Source organism: Sorex fumeus, unplaced genomic scaffold (assembly GCF_029834395.1).
Source record: "Sorex fumeus unplaced genomic scaffold, SorFum_2.1 ptg000128l, whole genome shotgun sequence".
Classification (NCBI taxonomy): domain Eukaryota; kingdom Metazoa; phylum Chordata; class Mammalia; order Eulipotyphla; family Soricidae; genus Sorex; species Sorex fumeus.
Window position 1 is genome coordinate 2,762,153 of NW_026606185.1, and position 8,784 is coordinate 2,770,936.

Below are 8,784 nucleotides of genomic sequence, written 5' to 3' on the forward strand. Positions count from 1 at the left end.
ACTGCTCAGTCCGCTGAGGTGCGGAGATACTGCTCAGGCCAGAGCGCTCACATGGGCCCCCTGGGCTGGCCCCGAGATGCCGCGGAACCCTGTGGTGCCAGGGAGCAAAATCAGGTCAGGGGCAGCGCGTGTCCTACGTGTCTGCACCCCACACTCCCTCCAGGCCCCTGTAAGTTCTGATCCAATTGGACACATCCAGATGGCCGCAAACACAGGAAAGACCTTTGTTTCTGCTGTCATGCCAAACTAAGAAAGTAACAAGTACAGTACAGAGAGTTCTCGACGCTCTCCACCCAGCTAACACCCTCTCTTCACCCTGCTTCATCACACCCGTTCTATCATTTTCTTCCTCCCTGTCCCCGCCTTCCCGCTGAATGGTCTCAGACCTTGCTCTAAGTGCTCTAAGCTACACAGCACAGCCCCAGGCAAGCAGGAGCCCTGGGAGCAGGCGAGGTTCCTTCTCCACCACTCATCCCAGTACCATTCACTACCTGATAATGGCCTCCGGGAAGCGTCCCTCCGTGCACAGGCCAGGCTGCCAGTGGCCGCAGACTCCCTCTAGACCCTGCCAACTGCAACAGTCCCTCCGCCTTATGTATCTTCCCGAAGACAAAGACACTGCTCAGGGGCCCCGGGGCCTGCGGGGGCTGCCCGGGTTCAGTGCTCAGGCCTGAACATGCAGAACTTCTGAGTCCGCGGCGCCAGGACGGGACCGGCCTCCACAGGCCAGCTCGGATGCCAGCCCTCAGAGCCATTTTCCTGGGCCGGTCATGTGCTTGAGTTTTTTATTATAAAATTTTTGTTTTTCTGACTTTGGGGCCACACTCAGCAATGCTCGGGGCTCAGCCCTGGCTCTGGGCTCAGGGATCACTCAGTGCTCCAGAGGATCACTGCCAAACTAGGGGCGGCCCCCGCAAGCAGTAACCTCTACTCTCTCCCAGTCACCAATCCTGGGCTTCGCGATTGCTGAAGAGCACAGCAGCCAGCTCATCTTTGCAATGTCACCCAAGTGAAGTGTGTCTGACGCTTCTGAATGACGAGGCTCAGGCTAGAAGACCATCCTTCCCCACCTCGTGCCCGTGTTATCTGCTGACTGTGACACTTAACTTTGATACACCCGGCCTAGACGATGTACACAGCAGCAGCAGCAGCAGCAGCAGCAGCAGCAGCAGCAGCAGCAGCGTGAACCAGCCCAGCTGGTACCCAGGGAGCACGGTGCAGGCCGCCCCACAGACACCGGTGTGCTAAGGAGACAAACTTGCCCACGACTTCCCTTCGTTTGAGGTCCTGAGAGTGACGGAGAGGAAGGCGGGTCACCTGACCCAGGGAGCTAGTGGGCCCAGCTCAGTGAGCAGAAGGTACTGCAGCTCCCTTGCTGCGGGGCCAGGCCCTGAGCCGGGTCCCGCATCTCTCCTGAAGGTGCGCGAGCACCAGCTACTCATGAGACACTGAGCTGCCAGTGCCCAGGGCTGGGAGATCAAGAGTGGACTGTGGCCTTCCAGGCCCCAGCACCCTCTGGCCACAGGACTCTGCTGCCCTTCCCTGGGTGCCACAGGAAAGAACTGCTCAAGTACCAAGAGCAGAGATTTGACGCAGTAACCAAGGAATCCTGACTCTCTCTTCCTCTACCCCCATCCCTGCTGGTTTGCTGGCCCACACTCTCTCTCACTCTCTCTTCTCTGTCCTTTCTTCACTCTTTCTCTCCTTCCTTTCTTCCTTGCACTTTCTTGTTTTGGAGGCCATATTACGTGATGGTCCTGGCTCTGCACTCAGGGATCACCAATGGCAGGGCTGGGGGACCGTATAGGGTGCTGGGAATCGAGCCTGCATGCACCCGCCCACTGTACTCTCTCTCCAGTACCTTAAATCCAAACATGAAGTGAATACTGAGAGCCGGTGTCCTGTCCCCCGGTGAGTGCACAGGCCTGGCACATGGAGGCAAGACCAGCGGCAGCCTCAGGGCCAGCCAAGCCTCACAGGGCTCTCCCCGCCCCTCCTGCCCCGGCTCTCCACAGCAATAGCAAAGTATGGGCACACTGCAGATAAGAGGTCCCAGGCACGGCCCGAGACAGCTGACAGGGTGACTCCTCTTCCTCAGGGCATCACAGGGTGGGTGCCGCCTGGCTCACATGAGACCCCACAATCCCTGGCAGCCCAGATGGTTCTCAGAGCCCCCCGCCAGAAGTGATCCCTGAGCACAGTCAGGAATAAACTCTGAGCACCATCAGGTGTAGCCCCAAACCAAACACAATAAAAATTTAAAACTGAAAGGGAGTGAAAGACGACAACCTCCCTATCCCCCCAGAGAGGGCTCCCCAGCCAGCCCGGTGCAGAAGGGAGGGGTCTGGGATCTGACAGCTGGCTCTGCAAGACAGCCGTTCTAAGACAGCTCTTTCCTGGGACCACTCTCCTTGTTCACACTTAGGCCAGACTAACCCGGGCTTTCTTCATCCCAGTAACCAAAAGTGCCCTGACTGGCCCAAATGTGCAGTAAAAAAACAGGAGACCATGAAGAAAGATTCCCCTTAGGTCTTTAGAAAAAGCAATAAATAATGAGCACCTTGAGGAACTCCCACACAAGAGCAAAACCTGTTCCACAAAAGAAGGTCACCAGGTCACAGATGCACACGTCACATCACAGCACGATTTGCTGGCTGCCTCTCATGAACTGCAAAACAACAGTCAATGCACAGAGAGTCAAAGCATATTTCTGCTTTCATACTAGAGTACCGTGGACGGATCTGGAGGGCTTGAGTTTGAGAAGCTAACGGCAGGTTTCAACTCAGGGGAATTATGCACAGTCCTTGGGAAATGAGAAGTCACTGTTCCTGGTCCTCCAGGAAAGACGGAAAGACGCAACAATGCAAACTGGCCCCAAGCTCTGTCAAAAGGGATTACTTAAACAAAAAAGAAAGAACAGAAAATGCTGTGAAAGTCTCTAACTACAGACCAGAAATAGAACTCTCTGGGGAGGCTCTCACTGGGAGACACAAGCTACACCACCCTGCAGACAGGCCCAGAGCCTGACCTAATGGACCAGCCGACTGCATGACTAACCAGCTCTCTGGCCTTGAGCCCGAATGCCTAACTTGTACCTGAAGTCAAGGACTCAGCCATGCACAGACCAAGGGTCCAGCTGTTGTCACTGCCTCTCCGCCTTTTACAGGACAACACATACTGGAAAGCAAATACTCTCCCTCCAATAGAGAGAGAATATATTCTTCCAGCCAGGAGCCACCAAGGGCCCAAGAACCCCACCCCCACCCCCACACACCCGAACCTCTAAGGTCAGCTGTAGACCAACAAGACATGGTTTTTCTAGAATTTTCTTGGGTCAAAGAAGGAGCGAGATCTAACAGCTACCTGTTCTTGTAATATCCAAAGGTTAATGTTCAGGGTAGTAAGAATGAGGCAAGGGGGACTTCACCTGTCCCAAGTATCACTCCCAGCACCCGGGAACCCCAGCCCAGGGCATGGTCTGCACGCTCTGAGTGCCTACGTTTAGGGTGCAGTGACTTTTCTCTTACCCTCTTTTCTGCCACCAAATGCTCGTTAAGGATGCAGAACCAAACACGTTAGCACTACCTGTCCTGAGCAAACCACTGGCCAGTCCCTCCACCTCTGAACAGCTCTGCAAAGGAGCACCAACAGGATAAATACAAGTCAGGAAAAAACAATTTTCTATCAGTTTATATAAACTGTTCAATATTAAAAATTTTTTTGAATGTTAAAACTCTAACTTTTCTCTACAAAGAATTTTAATTTATGCTGTTAAATGTCATATGAAAATCGTGTTCTTTGGAGTAGGCATGTTTTCTCATTCTGTGAAAATAAGCCTCCTTGACTAACACCCAAGAATAGCCGACATAAGGACCAGGAGGTTTACTCCATGGTTTGGAGACCAGTCACACATGCTAGGAGAAAAGGCAGCTCAGATAGAGAAGGGAGCACCATATAAAGGGTGTTGGGAGGATCCTCCCAGGATGGGAGAAGCATGCTGAAAGTAGACTATAGACCGAACATGATTGCCACTCAATGCCTCTTTTGCAAACCACAGCACCCAAAAGGAGAGAGAGAACAAAAGGGAATGCCCTGCCACAGAGGCAGGGTGGGATGGGGGGGATGGGGGGTCGGAGGGATACTGGGATCCGTGGTGCTGGAAAATGGGCACTGGTGGAGGGATGGGTACTTAATCATTGTATAATTGTAACCCAAGCACAAAAATTTTTTAAGTCTACAACTGTACCTCTTGGTTTGTCACTAATAAAAATTAAAAAAAAAAAAGAAAAGAAAAGAAGCCTCCTTTAAGCCTCCTTTTCCCCCATTCTGATCTATATAAAACAGACACACCACTTCATTTGCTATAGACAAAGTGGTTCAGTAATCTTGTCCCAATGCCTTCTCCTCCTGCTGCTGGTGCTCTGAGCTGGGGGCCCACCTGCCTGAACACTCCACACTCCTCTGAGATGCTTGCCAAGGTCCCCATCAGTCAGCATCAAATTGAGGAGCCTACCCACAGCTTCGCCAAGGGCCTTCCCATCCTGGTCGTCGTACACCCATTAACTTGTGGTCCCAACAGGGCCCCACTCACTGTGGCGTCCTCACACAACCTCACTGGCAGTTTCAGGGAGCACAGACGAGACAGCCGCAGGGTCACTCCCAGCACACGGGAACCCCACTGACGTGAAGTCGCACCATATACTGACAGAGCAAGCACCCCAAGCTACTCCTCAGCCACCCGCTTCTAGCGGCTTATCTGAGACTGGTGTCAGCCCCAGCTATAGAGGCTGACAACCACCAGCTCAAACAACCCACCAACGATGCATAGTCAAACAGAAACAACAGGACCAGGTAGGTGGACTGCTTCTCTAGCAGCCTTTCAGCCCTGCACATAGTTCATAAAATCACTCCGGCAGCGCAGTGCTCGGCTTAACAAACCAGATTTTTGTTTGGTGGTGGTGGTGTCAGGGATAAAATCCAGGCCTCACACACCTTGAGTCATGGGCTTTAGCATGAAGCTACATTCTGTCCATTTAACAGACCAGTTTTATCTTCTTTCTAAAACGTTCTGTTTTAAAGAGTAATTTAAGTCCAGGCTAGGGAGGCGCCTCACCGTCCTGGGTTCAGTCCCTAGCACCTCCAAATTAAGAAAAAGTTGGTGGAGGGGGGAGGGGGTGCACAGCGGGAGGTGCTCAGGGGGTGCTCCTGGCACGCTGCGATCCAGCCCCGACTGGCCCCTGTGCAAGGAGAGCGCCGTTCCCGCTGTGCCTCGGACCTCTGCAGGAAAAGGTTCGGAATCGAGGGACTCACGGGGAAACCTGGACATCGCGGAGGCCAGCCACCCGAACGCAGCTCGGCCACCGCGCTCCAGCCCGGTCCCCGCCGAGTGTCGCCCTTCTGCTGCTCGGGGCGCTCTGCTCGGCCCCGTCCCGCCCGAACCGGACCGTGCCCGGGCAGGGAGGCCGGAGGGGGGGCCGGGGGGGCGCTTCCCGGGCGCCCGGCACGCGCGGGCCTGGTGACCCCGAGGGGAGGGGCTTCTCGGGGCGCAGACCCCAGCGCAGATCCCGGGACCCTCGGCCAGACCCCGCCGGCGCCCTCCGAGCCCCGCCCCCCCGCGCCCCCCGCGCCCCAGCCGCCCGCTCACCTGGGCGGGAGGCGTGCCAGTCTCCGCCGAAGCCGACCCCACTCGCGCGCCCCCGGCCGCCCTTTGTGCGCGGAGGCCCGAGCGCAGCTCCGCCCGCCTGCAGGCCCGCCCCCGGCCCGGGTGAGCGGGAAGCCTCGGCACGGAGGGGGCGGCTCGGACGCGGGGACAAGCCGGGCGGGGCCTGCGGGCACGGGCGGGGCCTTCTGAGGTGGGCGGGGCGGGGCCCTCCCAGGGGCGGGGTCTTCCGAGGTGGGCGGGGCCTTCACAGGGGGAGGAGCCTTTCCAGGAGGGCGGGCCCAGGTTTGAGGGCGGGGCTCCTGGCGTGGGCGGGGCTAATAGGGCGGAGCCTTCAGGTAGGGGCGGGGCGAGGGCCCGTCTGAGGCCCCGGGACTGGTTTGGAGAGCTCAGAGCTGTGGGGTTCGACTCTTCGCGCGGCTCTAGGTCTTGCGCGCTCTTCTGGAAACGACCCAAGGAAGCATGCCAAGCAATAATAACAGTACCCCGACTCCTCAGTTGAGAAAAACGGGAGATACATACAATTACAGCTCCTGGGCTGCAGTGCCAGGGTGAGAAGGCGGACACCATCCCACATGCCCAGCGGGGTTCCGGCTCACTGCCACTTGGGGTCCCTGGTGCGCGACAAAGACAAAGTTTGTACTCTCTAGCAGACCGCAAGCCCGTGTACGTGAGCGTTGAACTGTGTGCAAAGGGTGGGAAGCACCAGAACCGAATCTGTGACCCTAGGAGTACAGCTGCCAAAGTGTAGGGGTTCCACAAGGCGTGCGACGTCTTTTCCCTCTTCCGCACACTATAACGTGTGCAGTCCGGCTGTAGCAACGGCAAAGAACAATGAAATGGGAGAAAAATTAATTTTAATATGCCCATTAACATTAGTTGCCAGGCAAGAAATACAGTTAGTTTGGTGACCAAGCGCAAGTTTTGATTGTGTGAAGTTCTGGATTCATTCTCCAGCACCAGAAGTAAGAAAGAAAAAAAATTTTTCCTGTTACTGTTTTTCCATCCTGTTTTCAATCTATAAATATTAATGAACACCAACTAGTGTCAGGCACGTGCCAGTTGCTGAGAAGACACCAGTGATAAAGGGAAAAGGGGCAAACATTTTCTGCCCCTCCTGGAGCTTACACACAGGAAGACCGTTTAAGAAGTTAAATGAGAGCTGCAAAGGTTGTACAGGGGTTGAGGAATTTTCCTTGCATGTGGCCTGCTTTGGTTTGCATGCCCACACCACATGGGATCCCCTGAGCCCCACCAAGAGAGATGTGTGGTCTCCAAAGACCACCTGCCAATTTTTTTAATGGATCAAAAATGTTAGATCCTTATAAATGCCAAGGAGAAGTAACAAAGAGTGGTAAAGGGATGCAGAAGGCCAGCCAGTGACGGTGGGTAGTGAGCCGTGAAGTCGTGACTGCAGGCCAGAGAAAGAAAGGAAAGGGATGCTCACCCTGGCCCTGAGCAGTGGCCTCTAGCCCTGAGGCTGGAGCATGAGCATCAAAGTGGCCCAAAAGTGAGCCTGGAGAGAGCGTGGGGTGTGGTAAGAGAGGAATGAGAGGCATGGAGGGGGGCGGGTCTCCTTGCCTCTTGCAGGATATGCTTCTGTTCTAGGAATATCTTGTATACAAGGAACTTATTACCTGAGGAAAATCATTCTGGCCACCATGTGAGAGAAGCTGTAGGAGACAAAGGAAAGGCTCAGGTAAGAAGATGGCTAAGAAGTGACAGCAATAATTAAGCTGAGAGGTGAGCTGAGATGGACCATGGTGGAAATGATGAGAACACAGACGTTCAGTATGTGGCTGGAAGGTTCTAGCAGAAAGGATGTGCCTCCAGATTGGAAACGGTGTATGGAGAGAGAGAAGCCAGGGGGATATAAGATTTTGTTTTTTATTTTATTTATTTATTTATTTATTTATTTGCTTTTTGGGTCACACCTGGTGATGCACAGGGGTTACTTCTGGCTCTACACTCAGGAGTTACTCCTGGCAGTGCTCAGGGGACCATATGGGATGCTGGGCATCGAATCCGGGTCGGTCGTGTGCAAGGCAAACGCCCTGCCCACTGTGCTATCTCTCCAACCCCAGGATATAAGATTTTGATCTGAGAACCCTTCTTTACTGTTTGTTTCTTAGCCAAATCCATTGGTGCCCAGGGCTTCCTTATGGTTCTACACACAGGGATTACTCCTGGCAGTGCTCAGGGTAGCATGAGGTGCCCGGGATCAAACCCAGGAGGGTCATGTTCAAGGAAAGTGCCACTCTGCTCTCGAGGAAACTTTTTTTTCTGTGACTAATCTTATCTAACACTCCCAGGAATCCCCAACCATATTTGCATCTTCCTTAACGAAACTTAATAGACTAAATGAAATGTTGGGAACCACAGAACATGCAGGTACAAGATGTGAACCTGAAAAACTACACTCACATATCTGATCCAAGATTTCCTCCACCTTTTATTTCCCAGACCTGTATATTCACATCTAAGTTCTTCACAAGCATTGAAGCCATAAACCCTAACCCCTGACCCTCACCCAACCTATCACAAAGCCACATTCCAATACTGCTGCCCACTCAATTTCTCACCGACTGCTCCTTACTCTCCAAAGTTGTGTGATCCCCAGTCCTTAATCCATGTGCTATATTCTGTACTATTCTGTACAGTATGGCAGTACAGTACTATTTTGTACTGCTATTTCTCCCCACAATGCATTGAAATTTCTCTGCCAGTAACACCTTTGACTTTCCATTTTAGCTTCATTCCTTATCTTTGTGTTGTCCCAGGACTCAGGATGGCTTGACCCAAGGTGCAGCTTGATATTGCTCACCTGGCTGTCCTCTGGCTCCTCAGACCATTCTCAATGCTCTTGCGCCCCTAAAATACTGGCACTCACGAGCTCTGTTTCTTTTCTCTGCTAGACTTTGGGTGGTCCCATATTATCCTCTCTAAAGTCACCAACCATCTGTTCCTTTACCAGCATCCTTCCAGCATTGCACCTTCCCACCATTATTTCCAGTTTTCCCAACCATCCCTCAAGCCTGTCCCTATAGCAGACTCTGAATAATTTATTTTATATTGCTTATTATGATTCGCTAAAAGTGGTCAAAATATTTCCTTAGAAGAAAATG